This window comes from Callorhinus ursinus, unplaced genomic scaffold (genome assembly GCF_003265705.2).
Source record: "Callorhinus ursinus isolate GAN/ISIS: 27379988/994484 unplaced genomic scaffold, GSC_fseal_2.0 scaffold1, whole genome shotgun sequence".
Taxonomy (NCBI): domain Eukaryota; kingdom Metazoa; phylum Chordata; class Mammalia; order Carnivora; family Otariidae; genus Callorhinus; species Callorhinus ursinus.
Window position 1 is genome coordinate 64177832 of NW_027397063.1, and position 14701 is coordinate 64192532.

At 47.8% G+C, this 14701-nt stretch overlaps 1 long non-coding RNA gene across 1 annotated transcript; it reads left to right on the forward strand.

Annotated features, from left to right (window-relative positions):
• Positions 1–5475: 5475 nt before the first annotated feature.
• On the forward strand, positions 5476–13841 carry LOC141374559 (uncharacterized). Its single transcript, XR_012381572.1, has 3 exons — positions 5476–5600; positions 5694–5816; positions 13265–13841. It is a non-coding gene; the product is annotated as an uncharacterized lncRNA (long non-coding RNA).
• The last annotated feature ends 860 nt before the right edge of the window (positions 13842–14701 follow it).

Genomic DNA, 14701 nt, shown 5'->3' on the forward strand with positions numbered 1-14701 from the left:
TGCTTAGTGTGAGTACAAAGTGGCCACTGCGCACAGACCCTTGGGAGAAAGGCTCCTCTGGTCTGCATCCCAGAGTTTCTTACACTCCTCCTCAGCCACGGATCTTCGTATCTGGGGGGGATAAACGGACTTAGTTTCCTTCTTCTCACTGCCTGCTAAAACGTTTGGAGGCAAATGTCTGGCCCACCCTGGCAAGGTTCCCCTCCCACTTCCTACCTCTCTGGTTGCCTTACCTCAGTTTCCCCCGCAGGCTGAGGCTCCTCCCTCCAGCCTTTAAATGCAGGGAGCCCCCCCAGCATCTGTCTGCACCCTCCTCTCTTCTCAGGCCTCGGCTTCTTCCAGTTGCCTTCTGTTTCAGACCCACGCGGACCGCATGGGAGAGGCTCGCTGCGGATGCCGCTCTGGCGGCGACAGAGGTCTGCAGAGGCGGACTGTCCGGGGGCGGGGCGGCCACGCCGGTGGCCCCCACGTCCCTGCTTCTGTGGGCTGTTCCACTCCACCAGCTGTGGCCTGTGGCGTTTGGCCCCGTGGCTGTGGCCCTTCCAGGCTCACGGGGGGGGGGGGGGGGGGGGGCAGAGAGAAGAGGAGGGCAAAACTGCATGTCAGCCTAGTGTGCCTCTTTAGAAAAATAACAATAGATTTAAATAATTGTCCTCCATATAGTCACACAAACAAGTACCTAAATCACATGTGTTTAGCTGAATGAACTATTGTGAAAGGAATTTTGAGATATTGACATTTGGTCTTATTCCCAGGTCCCTTTTAGTCCTTCATTCACTTTGGTTTCTCTTTTTCCTTTCCTTCCTGCTGTTAACTTATTTTGTTACATTTTATTTGAGCTACCTCAAATCCTTTCTGGAACCGGGCAGGATAAGCTAAGAAAGAATACACCAATAGATGGACGGACACACAGTTCTCTGACGTGACCAGGAAGCCGCTGTACCCAGAGTCACCAGTCCGAGGACCAAGACTCCATCCTCGACGTGACGAAATGCCCCTCAGGAGAGATGGGGTGAGTGGGTCGTCACTCGTCATGGGGCCTCCATCCATACTGTTAATCACTTCCTCCCTCATTCGGGGTTCCCAGCTGTAATAAGCACCGTCATGGCATTCCTGCCTTCAGAATCCTCTGCTGTCAGAAATAAAGCCCAGTCATCTCCCTTAATTTGCTAGTAGGGAAATGGCCAATGCCAGAGAATGCCAGAATGACTGTCGGTCATTCCAGGGATCCCAGGTCTCCCATGGGACCTACATGCATTCCTGTCACGTAGCCCTGCTCTCCCCCGCAGAGCAATAACAAACAGCTTCACTGAGTCGGAACAACAGCAATTTCAGCTCTTAGTTCGTATGCAAAAGTTGACCAGAAGTCTTAAGAAGTACCATGTTGGTCTTCTGAAGAACAGAGTCAGAAAGTGTGGGGTGAGACAGACAATACTGGATTCTAATCCCAACCCCTGATACTTTTCTGGAACTCAGTTTCCTCTCTGAGGAAAGTACATACTTAAACTAGATGAGGTCTAGGGCCCTTTCAATCCCTGCCCTCTTCTTCCATTCCCAAAAACATGTGGGTTGGGGTCGGAAGTGGTAGGAGAATCCTGGCCGCTCTAAGGTGGCAAAAATGTTTCTGGATGCTAACACATTTCCAAGCAATTGTTTGAGCAAAGGGAGAAGCTCAACTCCTTCTGACACTGATTTAATTTGGAAAACTCCAGTGGACTTACTTCTTTTCTTGGCAAGTCCTTCAGAAAAGGGGGTGTGGCGCGTGGAGGTGGGGCAAAGGCCTGAGATGAGCATTGCTATGAGAATGTCTGCCTTGCTGAACCGTAGCTACTGCGACCTTTCAGAGGATGTGATCAGATAAATGGCCTGAAAACATAGGTTGGACTTAGAGATTTTCAAAGCAAAAGAGGAGGCAGAATTACAGAGGCCTTAGCTCGGGCAAGCCCTCCAAAGGGGCTCTGCTTGGAAACTCTCTTCAGGTCTTACTCAGGAACTGAGTCCCTGAAGGCTGTGAGGCTCAGAACAAGAGGACAGACCAACCATTAGCTGAGTCTTTTTTTTTTTTTAGGTTTTATTTATTTATTTGACAGAGAGAGACAGCGAGAGAGGGAACACGAGCAGTGGGAATGGGAGAGGGAGAAGCAGACTCCCCGCGGAGCAGGGAGCCCGACGCGGGGCTCGATCCCCGCACCCTGGGATCATGACCCGAGCCGAAGGCAGACGCTTAGCCGACTGAGCCACCCAGGTGCCCCCGATTAACTGAGTCTTAACCGGACCCAGGCAAACCACCTCCTACCCCTCAAGAGCCGCTCGCCCCCACCGCTCGCCCAGCCTGAGACCAGGGCCATCCTAGGACTCTGTGCAGCCATTCCCCAGGCCCCTGGAGACTCTTTTCTTCCCCAGGACTCGGGCCTCACTTGAAATTCTTGTCCACAATCCCCTCAGCTTCCTAATGGAAGTATCTCCCATGCTCAAGACCCTTTCTAACCTTCTTCAACTCCAGATCTTGAGGGGCCGCCATCTTGGTTCACTCTCTGTGTCTGCGCCATGGGAAAAGGATGGAAAGAGGGTCTCAATTAGCGTTTATTAAACAGCTATTTGGTCTGGGCACTGACTGTGTGTGGTGGGCAGTACAAGGGGTCAAGAAGGTCTGGGATTAGTCAAGATGGATGGAAATAGGAACTCTGACCAATTTCTGCCTCTTTTCCTCCCTCCCTGCCTCTCTCCTTCCTTCCCTTCCCTTCCCTTTCCCTTATCAGATGAGGCGAGCAGAAAAGAGGATTTTTTTCCCATAGAATAATAGGCTTCCATAAGTGGGCATCTAGTGTAATGCCTGTTCCCATTTTATGGATAGGAAAACTGACACCCAACTGGGGGGGGAGATGACTCGCTGAGGTCCATGTTCTGAGCTCCTAGGTTTCCATGTCTTTCTTGAACGTGTTTATCTGGCTAAGTGGCATTTTCCTATTCCTTTTTGGATTGTACACGGAGAGGAATTTGTAGAGAGATGAGGAGCAAGGCGGGTTTCTCAAAGTGAGATGGAGCAGGGGAAGGACAGGGCTCCCTGGCCTGAGCCCACGTGCCCCTGTGTTTCTGTGTGAACTTCAGTCATGTAGGGCATTCAACACAGACCTGTCCATTCATGTAATAATTAAGGAAAACACATCAGCTCTTCCAGCACCCGTCCCTGACCTTTAATTAGGTGTGGTGACGCGCTGGAAGCTGTTCCAGCCATGAGGACTGCGAAGTTGCTAGTTTAATCATTTCAAAGGGCTGCCCTGTTTTATTGTGGCATAAAATTTGGAAGTCTCAGATTAAAATGTGCAATTAAATGTATCTTGAATAAATTGCTTTAGGCCAAAGAGAACTTTTCCCTTCCTCCTGCAGCCAGCCCTGACTCCTCCCTCCCCTCCTCTGTTAACTGTCTAGTTTCAAACTCTCTCAATCCCTTTGAGGAAAAGGGATGCATGGGCTCTTAAGAAAACATTTGGCAGACTTACCTGAGTCAGTCTGTAGGTCCCGGGACACCTACTGGCTGGGCTTAGACGGTCCTGGGTGCTGGTGGGCCAAGAAGGCAGACCCCGCAGCCTCTTGGTCCAGGCAGCCTGGTCTCTTGATAAAATAAATGAAACAGGGGTGCCTGGGGGGCACCGTCGGTTAAGCGTCGGACTCCTGATTTCAGCTCAGGCCATGATCTTAGGGTCGTGCGATCGAGCCCAATTTTGGGTTCCCTCCTCAGCGGGAAGTCTGCTTTAGGACTCTCTCCTTTCCCTCTGCCCCTCCCCCTGCTTGCATGCACTCTCTCTCTCTCTCTAAATAAATAAATCAAATCTTAAAAAAAAAAAAAGAAACAATAGTGACCACCACCCTTCCTGGTTCCCAGCCACCTATGGAAAAAAGTTTAAGTTTCTCAGCCCAGAATATAAGGGCTTCATAATCCAGTTTTCTGTAAAAGCCCACTCCCCACACACACAGCACCTGCTCTTACCTTTGGGCATTGGCTTACCCCATGGCCCTCGCCTGGAATGCCCCCTACCCCTTCAGACCCTCTCAGAGTCCCATTTATCCCCCAAAGGCCTGTGTCCACCCACCACGCGTTTCTGGCTCTATCCTGGCTGAGGAAACCTTTCCCTCTTCTGTCCTGCGTGACTCACCCAGGAAAAGAGCACTTCGCATGGAGGGGGGCTAATCCTGGGCAGTGGGTGTCCCTCCTGAGAAACACTGAGCCCTTGCTCACAGGGGGCTGGCATGGAGGATAGGGTCTTTGAAATATGGAGAATTTAAGGAATGTTTTCTTCCTTATAAAATGTGCCAAGTCATATAGAGAAAATGTGAAAAAAATACAAAAGACAAAATTTTAGAGAAGGGAATGATGGCTCATATTCTCATCACCCAGAGGCAAGTCCGCCTTCCTCCAAGGCTCGGGCACATCTGCTGGGCGATGGGGAGCTGAGTGCAGCCCAGAGCAGGAGGGGGGGCTCTGCCACCCAGGCACGGCCAGGGCAACCAGGACCCAGCCCACCTAGACTGGGGTGGTGTGTTCTTTATTTTTGATAATGTTTTCAGAAAGGCCTAGTTTTAAACTTCATAGAAAAACTTTTCATGAGTTAAACAATGGTCTTCAACTCTGTCCAGCATTATTCACTCTGAGGACTGCTGTGTGTGTGTGTGTGTGTGTGAGAGAGAGAGGGAGAGAGAGAGAGAAAATATACCTAACATAGAATTTACATGTTAACCATGTTCCGTGTCCAGCACAGTAGCATTGATACTGTACCACCACCATCCATCTGCAGAACTTTTGCGTCATCCTCAACTGAATCTCTGTCCCCATGAAGCATCACCTCCCCACTTCCGCCTCCCTGGCCTCCTGGTGACCAAGCTCTACTTCCTGCCTCTCTAACTTTGACTACTGTGGGCACTTCGTGGAAATGGTGTCTTACCGTGTTTGTACTTTTAGACCCCCAGGTTGCTTCCACCTTTTGGGGTATTGCGAATAATGCTGCTATGGACACAGGTGTGCAAATATCTGTTTCATCCCTGCTTTTAATTCTTTAGGGTATACACCTTGAAGTGGGATTGCTGGATCCCGGGCTAATTCTGTGTTTAATTTTTGGAGGAACTGCCATACCGTTTTCCCAGAGCAGTGGCAACTTCTATGTTCCTATCAGTGACATGTGGGGGTTCCAGTTTCTCCACACCCTCGCCAACACTTATTATTTCCCATTTTTTTGGATACTAGCCATCCTAATGGGTGTGAAGTGGTATCTTACTGTGGTTTGGATTTGTGTTTCTCTGATGACTAGTGATGTCTAGCATCTTCTCATGTGCTTATTGACCATCGGTATATCTTCCTTGTTGAAATGTCTACTCAAGTCATTTGCTGGTGTTTTAATTGAGTTGTTTGTTTGAAGATTGCTTTTTCACGTGTGAAATCCTCTCTCCTCCACCCACTGCTCCCAGGCTTGACAACCTCTGACCAAATAGTCTCCTTGGAACACTCATGACTCTGAACACACCATCATCATCATCAGGAACAGAATGCTGGGGACTAAGAACAGTCTCATGACATTTGTCCTTGGAGAAACACCACTAATAACTGGGTATGGTTGGAGATGAGTGCTGCAGCTGTCACTGGGGATTTTAAGAAGGTGACTGCCTATTTGTCTCATTGTTATTATTCTATATATTGTCAGTGTTTCTGGCTTCATTCTTCCCACAAGAGGATGGTGTGCAGTACTTCAAATGGACCAAATTCTGCCCCTTTGGAACAAGTAGGAAGACTATAAAGTCCTTTCCTCAAAGACTGCCCTTTTCATGTGAGTGAAAAAGCAACAGAGAAGGGAAGGATGGGGAGGGGAGAAGGGCCCTCCCACTTACTGAGCATCGACTGTGATCAGGACCTGAGCTGGGCATTTCACACAGGATCTTTCTTCTAATCCTTTCATCATTCATATCAGGCAGGTTGTTATCTGAGTTCACACAGGGGACAAAGAGGCTCAGAGAGGTGGATTCACTTGCCCAGGTCCCAACCAGGGATAGACAGAGGTGGAAAGCACCCTATGAGTCTGAGCCCTTTCTGTGACTGAACAATTCTGCTCCTGCTGCTGGGACTACACCCGAGTGCTAAGGTTGGTGCCAGGAGCCTGTTTCGAGAAGAAAATATCATTTGCTCTATTTCTGCTCTTCTCAATCTCTTCTTCTCTGCTGGACATTTCCATTTAATCTCTGACATATCTAATCCTCTGCCATCCTAAAAAGTCAAGACTCACCCTCCCTCCAATCTTTCCTTCTGGGAACCTACCTCCTACACCTGCTCCTTCTACTCCTCTCTAAAGCACTAACTGTCCTTGTCACAGGCTTCCCGAGACCCATGGATCTCATCCATTGACCACTCAATCTTTTTAAGCTCTGCTCCCTGCAGCCCCCCAAACAGTCTGTCCTGCTGCTCCTAAGACCACCCTTATTGCTCTTTCTTGGTTCCTTTGGTGGACTCTTCTTCCTCTGTCTGTCTCGGTAATAAGCAGGGAGGTGGGGGAGAAATACCCAGGCTGCCATTCTGAACCCTCTTCTTACCTCACTCTGCACCCCAGACCCTTTGGGAGTCTAATGAAAGTCATGAAGGTCAAGCTGTCTCCTTGGAAAAGTGTACAGCACATTTCCACATACCTTACATACAATTTCAGGGAATTCATAGGCTGCACCCTCAGTACTTTAGGCGTAGAGAGGCTGCTTTAATGGGTGGGGCTTATGGACTCCAGATTAAGCCCAGTTGCTGGCCAATCTCCCCTTTATGTATGGTTTGTTAGACCTCTATCCCCACCCAGACCCTTCCCCTGAGCTCAGACCCTGATTTCAGGCTCTACTGGACAGTCCATATTATGGTCTCACAGGACTCAAACACAGCCTGTCCAAAATGAGTCTGCCCCTTTGCTTCTTACCGCCTCCATTGCCATGTTCTCTGGTCTCTCTCTCTCTCTCTTTTTTTTAAGAGAGAGAGAGAGAGCATTTGCATGGGGAGCAGCAGAGGGAGAGAGAGAACCTTAAGCAGGCTCCATGCCCAGCATGGAGTTCGATGTGGGCCTCAATCTCACCAGCCTGAGAGCATGACCAGAGCCGAAACCAAGAGTTGGAAGCTTTAACCGATTGAGCCGCCAGGCGCCCCTCTGGTCCTCTTAATGGTACCCACCATCCACTGGGTCACCCATGCTGAAAACCCGGCTGTTCCTTTCATGGCTTTTTCTCTTTCACCCATGGTATGGATTGCTAATAGCCTCCCTAGGCTGCTTCCCACTACTTCTCCTGTTACAAAAGTTTTAATTTATATATGGTGCTCAACTCAAGACTACATTTCCCTTGTAGATAGGGGCAGCCACATGACTACGTCCTGGCCAGTGGGTTATGAGTGGAAGTGATGTGTATAGCTTTCAGGTCATGCCTTTAAAAAGAAGGACTGAGCCCCTTCCTCTTTCTTGCCTTTCCTTTGGCTGGAATATGAAAGTGAAGGCAGGAGCTAGAGCAGCAATTTTGGGCATGGACTGAGGATGGCTGAGCAATTGGATAGATGGGGTCTTGCTTCCTGATATAGTCAAGTCACCATTCCTGGCTTGATGGGAAATAAACATCCACCTTGTTTAAGCTCTTGCTATTTTGGGCTCACTTTGTTTTGGTGGCCTAACGTGTATTGTAACAGCCCCACTGTATGACGCCACTTCCCCCCATGACCAATCCATCGTCATGTCGTACCAGTTTCACTCCTTATTAGCACCTCCTGATTCAGTCTCCTCTCCATTCTCACTGCCCTATCTTAGCTCAGGCCATCATGTCTCCCATCTGAGCTATTGCTGTAATGTTTTATCAGCTTTTCCTGCCGTCTCCCACCCGTACCCCGCAGTGATCCATCCTCTATGCTGCTGCCAGAATTATCCATCCTCCATACCTGTGTTTCTCACCCTCAGCACCATTAACATCTCAGTCCACATAATCTTTACTGCAGGGGGCTGCCTGTGCCCCGGAGGATGTTCTCTTGGCTGTACTCACTAGATGCCATTTGCATTCTCCAAGTAGTGACAACCAAAAATGCCTCCGGGCATTGACAAATGTCCCTTGGGAGGGGGGCAGAATCATGTCTGGTTGCTAAACAACTACCTTACACCAATCTGACTGTGTCTGTCGCTGGCCGCACACTTCTGTGGCCCTCCGTGACCTACAGAGTGAATCCCAGTTGGTGAGGCCCTTCCTACCTTGCATCTTGCCCTCGTCCCAGGATGGTGTTTCTCCTACGCCCTCATTCGCACCCTGCTCTCCAGCTATCTTGAACAATTCGCCACATGCTGAAGGTGCCATGGTCTTTTGTGCCTTTGAATCTTTGCAAACGCTATTTGTTCTTAGAGGCTGAACGCCCGTTCATTCTCCCAGGCTTCCTCCCAGGGCCACCTTCTTGGGGAAGCCTTCCTCTCATGGCCCAGGAAGTCTGGGTGGTTCCCCTGTGTCGCCCCATCCCACATATGCCTTATACTCGAACAAGACCGTTCATGTATTTGGGTGCCTCTCAGGATGAATTCGCTTCTGTTTTCTGGCACCTCGCCCAGGCCTGCCACTTACTGAATGCTCCTTTTGCAGAGTGAATGAGGGGCCCCATGGGGAGCAACCAGGATAGTTGAGGGAAGGGACTGTGTGTGATGTGTCTAAAGGGGCAGATGGAAGGGAGTGAGCCTGTTTGTGGGTCCCAAACATCTGAGGCGATGGCCCCCAGGAGAGGGGAGGCATACTGGGGTGTGAAGATGGGAAGAGAACCCGAGGGTGGAGGTTCCAGGGAGACAGGTCTCAGTGTAATAAAAAAAAAAAAAATGTTTGAAAGAGTAGAACTTTGTTTTTTTGTCTTTGAAAATAGTTGTTTTAATGATCCACGAGATGCAGCTCAGGAATGCATTTTTATTTAAATGGAACATAAGCCAACACACAGCGATAAAAAATCCGCATTCATCACTGTTCCCTCCCACCCCACACTGCAGCAGATCTGAGCGTGCCCTTCTGTGCCCTTTCCTAAGCATTTATGCATAGCTACAGAGATCACATGTGTGCATGTGTCTGCATACATACGTGTGTGTGCATACACACATTTGAATAGAAACACACACGTACACACAGAGGTATAACTGGGTGAAATTTTCTCTCACCTGCACTGTTCTTTCTTGTTCCTCCTCATCTGTGTTCTGGACATTTCTCAATAAAACTGAGAAAATTGACAGAGACTTGGATGGCGACCAATTTTCTTGGTCCTGTTATGAGAGGCCGTCCACATGAGTGGAAGGGATGGCTATTAGTTGGTCTTTGAGAGTCACTGCTCTGAGAAACAACCTAAAATTCCTCCCTCAGAGAACAGCCAGAGCCTTGGGAATGAGATGGCAACCAGGTGGAGGCTTCGTGGTTTCTCTGCCTCCCACAGAGCTGGGCCACTGCACGGGGAGCAGGGGGTGGGAGCAGAGCAGAGTGACTTGGGGAAGGAGAGTGGTCAGGGGACAGGCTGGGACAAGAGCTTTGGGTGCTCATCTGAGGCTGACCCTGTGAGCCATTCAATTGGTAAATTGATGTTTTGTACCATCTTCTAGTGTTTTGTGTGATCATGATGGACAAATAGTGAGATTGTTTTCCTCACTACGTTTCCCATATGTTGAAATAAAACTGAGGAGTTATACATGTATGTTTTCCCCCTAAAACCAGTGAGGGCAATCACACACACACACACACACACACACACACACACACACACACACGTATACATATATATAACTGCTTAATGCATCAGGTATATTTTTCTTCTTCGGAAAATAAAGCTGTATTCCATATTTTTTAAAGGTTTATTTACTTATTTTAGAGATGGGGAGGGGCAAAGGGAGAGGGAGAGAGATTCTTAAGCAGACTCAGCGCTGAGCATGGAGCCCCACACAGGGCTCAATCTCATGACCTTGAGACCATGACCTGAGCTGAAACAAAGAGACCGTCAACCAACTGCACCAGTGTAACTCATCTTTTAAAATTGGCTACTTGGTGTGGGTTTTCACGATGCATGGGATTATTGTCTTATGGACGGATATTTGTATTGTTTACAACAGTCTGTTTTTACAAACAATGCTGCACTGAGGATTCTTGGGCATATAGCTTTGTGTACGCACACAATCACGTCTGTGTATGTGGCACAGATCCTGGTGAATGGGTTTACACATTTTGAATTTTGATAGCTATTGCTCTACCAGTTTGTATTCCCATCAGCAGTGCGTGAGACCACCCACATCCTTAGCAGCCCTGGGTGTTTTCCATCTTCTTTATCCTGCCAGTCTACCCAGGGGATTTCACTGTGTGGTCCTGGCTTCCCCATCCCTGAAGTGAACCAAGCAGGGCCACAACTCTGTCCCTCAAGGGTGCCGGGGAGGGGTTACATGACCTCCAATTCCCTGGACTCTATGCTTATTAACTAAACTCAAGAAACATGCATGGGTGAGAAAGACTGGACTTCTCTGAAGCCCGGGGGCAACCTGGCCCTTCTGGTTCTCCCAGGGGGGCTGGAAAGTGAGCCCTGAGTTTTACAGAGCCTGTGGTTGGTGAATCAAGCTTCTACTTTCACCAACAGATCTCACTGGGGCCGTCTTGTTTTCTCCGTAGCAGAGATTGTGCGTCCCTATGAAAGAGGGGGCCTCAGAGAGCTAAAGCTCAGAGGTTCTGTCGCTGGGGAACTGGTCCTTCCTGCATGGACTGGGTGGCTGTATTGAAGCCCATGTCTTGTCATGAAGACCAAAGAGGATGGTAGGAGTGCTTTGAGAACTGGATGCCTTGTGGACAGCCAAGGGTCCAACATGAAACCTGAAACTCCTGCCGCACTATGCTTCCTGTGGTGTGGCTCTGACTGTGCCTCTATGCTCGTCCAAAACCCTCAGTGTCTCCCTACTGCCTGCTCTCTCTAGAGAGACCTGCCCCACCCCCTCGGCTTCTGCCAAACTCAGTGTTGGTGGAACACCTTCCCTCTCGGGTCTGATTCAATGATTTTCCTTAACTCACTGCCCCCACCCTTCCAGATCCTGCTCATCATTTAAGGCCACCTTCTGCATGAAACTCAAGCCCCATCCCTTCAAATGCACCCACATTTATCCACCTTATTCTGAGGACTTTACTCCCGTGGACTTCTCAAAATCCTTACTCTACACCAATTTAAACACAGCCACACTTCTATCTGTAGCAGTTAGGTGCGTATGAGCACACCGTGCTGGGAGGAGCACACAACCCACCGTCCAAGGTTTGAATTTTGTTTCTGTCACTTAGCATGTGATCTTGAGGAAATTAGTTAACTGCTCTGGGCCTTAGTTTTCCTATTTGTAAAATGGGGGCAATTACTCCCACTCACAGGATTATTGGTAGATCAGTAGTTCTCAACTGTGTGTGTGTGTGTGTGTGTGTGTGTCTGTGTGTATGTTCACAACTTGTAGAGACATTTTTGGTTGTCACAACTTGGGAGGGATGCTACTGGTGTCTAGTGGGTAGAGCCCAGGGATGCTTTAAGCATCCTACAATACAGGCACAAATCACTTTTTTGCACTTTGCTTTACTGTACTTCACAGATACTGCATCTTTTACAAATTGAAGGTTTATGGCAATCCTGTGTTGAGCAAGTCTATCGGCACCATTTTCCCAACAGCATTTGCTCACGTCATGTCTCTGTGTCACGTTTTGGTAATTCTCATAATATTTCAAATTTTTTCATTGTGATTACATTTGTTAAGGAGATCTGTAATCAGTGATCTTTGATGTTACTATGGTAATTGCTTTGGAGCGCCACAAACCACACCCATATAAGACAATAGATCAATGGTCTTGATCCTTTAAGTGTCCTGAATGCTCCACTGATCAGCTATTCCCCTGTCTCTCTCCTCTCCTGGGTCCTCCCTATTCCCTGGCACAGCAATATTGATATTAGGTCAGCTAATAGCCTCCACAATGGCCTCTAAGTGTCCAAGTGAAAGGAAGAGTTACATGTCTCTCTAAATCAAAGGCTAGAAATGATTAAGCTTCATGAGGAAGGCATGTCAAAAGCTAAGACAAGCCAAAAGCTAGGCCTCTTGTACCAAACAGTTAGCCAAGTTGTGAATGCAAAGGAAGAGTTCTTGAAGGAAATAAAAAGCGCTACTCCAGTGAACACATGAATCATAAGACAGTGAAACAGCCTTACCACTGATACAGAGTGTTAGTGCTCAGGATAGAAGATCAAACCAGACACAATATCCCCTTAAACCAAAGCCTAATCCACAGCAGGGCCCTAACTCTCTTCAATTTTATGAAGGCTGAGTGAGGTGAGGAAGCTGCAGAGGAAGAGTTGGAAGCCAGCAGAGGTTGGTTCATGAGGTTTCAGGAAAGAAGCCATCTCTGTAACATGAAAGTGTAAGGGGGGCAGCAGGTGCTGATGGAGAAGCTGCAGCAAGTCCTCCAGAAGATCTAGCTCGGGTAATTATTAAATGTGGCTACACGAAATAACAGACTTTAAATGTAGACAAAACCACCTTCTGTTGGAAGAAGATGGCATCTAGGAAATTCATAGCTAGAGAGGAGAAGTCAATGCCTGGCTTCAAAGGTTCCAAGGACAGGCTGACTATCTTGGTAGGAGCTAAGGCACCTGGTGACTTGAAGTTGAAGCCAGTGCTCATTTACCATTCTGAAAACCCTAGGACCTTTAAGAATTATGCTAAATCTACTCTCCCAGTGCTCTATAAATGGAATAACAACACCTGGATGACAGCCCATCCATTTACAACATGTTTACTGAATATTTTAAGCCCACTGTTGAGACCTACTGCTCAGAAAAAATGATTCCTTTAAAAATATTACTGATCACTGACAAAGGACCTGGTCCCCCAAGAGCTCTGATGGGGATGGACAATGAGGTTTTCCTGCCCGCTAGCATAACATCCATCCCACAGCTCATGGATCAAGGAGTCATTTCTACTTTCAAGTCTTATTATTTAAGGAATATATTTCATAGGGCTATAGCTGCTATAGATAGTAATTCCTCTGATGGCTCTGGGCAAAGTAAAAAAAAAATTTTTTTTAAGTAGGCTCCATGCCCAATGTGGGGCTTGAACTCATGACCCTGAGATTGAGAGTCACGTGCTCTACTGACTGAGCCAGCCAGGTACCCCCAGGCAAAGTAAATTGAAAACCTTCTGGAAAGGATTCACCATTCTAGGTGCCATTAATAACATTCGTGGTTCCACATTCACAGGAGTTTGGAAGAAGTTGATTCCAACCCTCATGGATAATTTTGAGGGCCCAAGACTCCAGGGAAAGAAGTAGGTGCAGATGTGGGGGAAACAACAAGAGAACTAGAACTGGAAGTGGAGCCTGAAGATGTGGCTGAATTGCTGCCATCTCCTGATGAAACTTGAATGGATGAGGAGTTGCTTCTTATGGATGAGCACAGACAGTTGTTTCTTGAGATGGAATCTACTCCTGGTGCAGATGCTGTGAGGATTGTTGAAAGGACAACAAAGGACTCAGAATATGACATAAACTTAGTTGATAAAACAGAGGCAGGGTTTGAGAGAATTGGCTCCAATTTTGAACGAAGTTCTGCTGTGGGTAAAATGCTATCAAACAGCACTGCATGCTGCAGAGGAATTGTCCCCAAAAGGAAGAGTCAATCAACGTGGCAAACTTCATTGCTGCCTTATTTGAAGAAATTGCCACAGCCAGCCCCGACCTGCAGCAGCCACCACCTCTTCAGTCAACAGCCACCAACATCCCGAAGCTAGACCTTCCACCAGCAAAAAGATCGTGACTTGCTGAAAGCTCAGATGATGGTTAGTATTTTTAAGCAAATAAAGTATTTTTACTTAAGGTCTGTACACTGTTTTAGGCATAATGCTATTGCACACTTAATAGACTACAGTATAGTGTAAACACAACTTTTATATGCACTGGGAGACAAAAAAAAAAATTCATTTGCCTGGCTTTATTGTGAGACTTGCTTTATTGTGGTGGGCTGAAAATGAACCTGCAATATCTTCAAGGAATGCCTGTACCTAGGACAGCTCCCCGCAACCAAAAATCCTCTGGCCCCAAATATCAATAGTGGTGAGGCTGAGAAACTTGATATAGATAGAATACTGTACAGATGTAACAAGGTGACTGTGGGCTCTCTGATTCACAGCAGGTGCTTCAAAAATGTCCATCCTTCCTCTCTCCACCCTATCAGCTCCTCATGGGCCAAAGAAAGTATGAGTCATACCTGCTGTCCACAGCTCCCAGTGCGGAGTGGCTGAATGTTAGAATCAGGAAGGAAGGAAAGAAGGTGAAGTGTGTGTGGTAATTCTTATTTGAGCAGGTTCTATGGAAAGGCAATTGACATCCCCATTGTGCAGATGCAGAGGTGCCAGGGTAGTAAAAGGGAGGGAGTGCTCCACTTGGAATATTATTTGGAAGGGAGGCTGGTGATTGAAGAGCTGGGGCTGGGCATTGTGTGGAGGCCCCTCCAAGCAGTGCTTGCCCCTCTTGGGATCATGCCACTTAATGGACTGGTTGCATTTTGTTGCTGGCTCTGAATCATGGTGCCTCCAATGAGGAGGAATGTGCCATGATTCAGGCGGTAGGGCTTGACCACGGCAAGCCACCCAAGTGACTATTTCAGTAATAACACTATGCACTTTTATGTCTGCCTTTC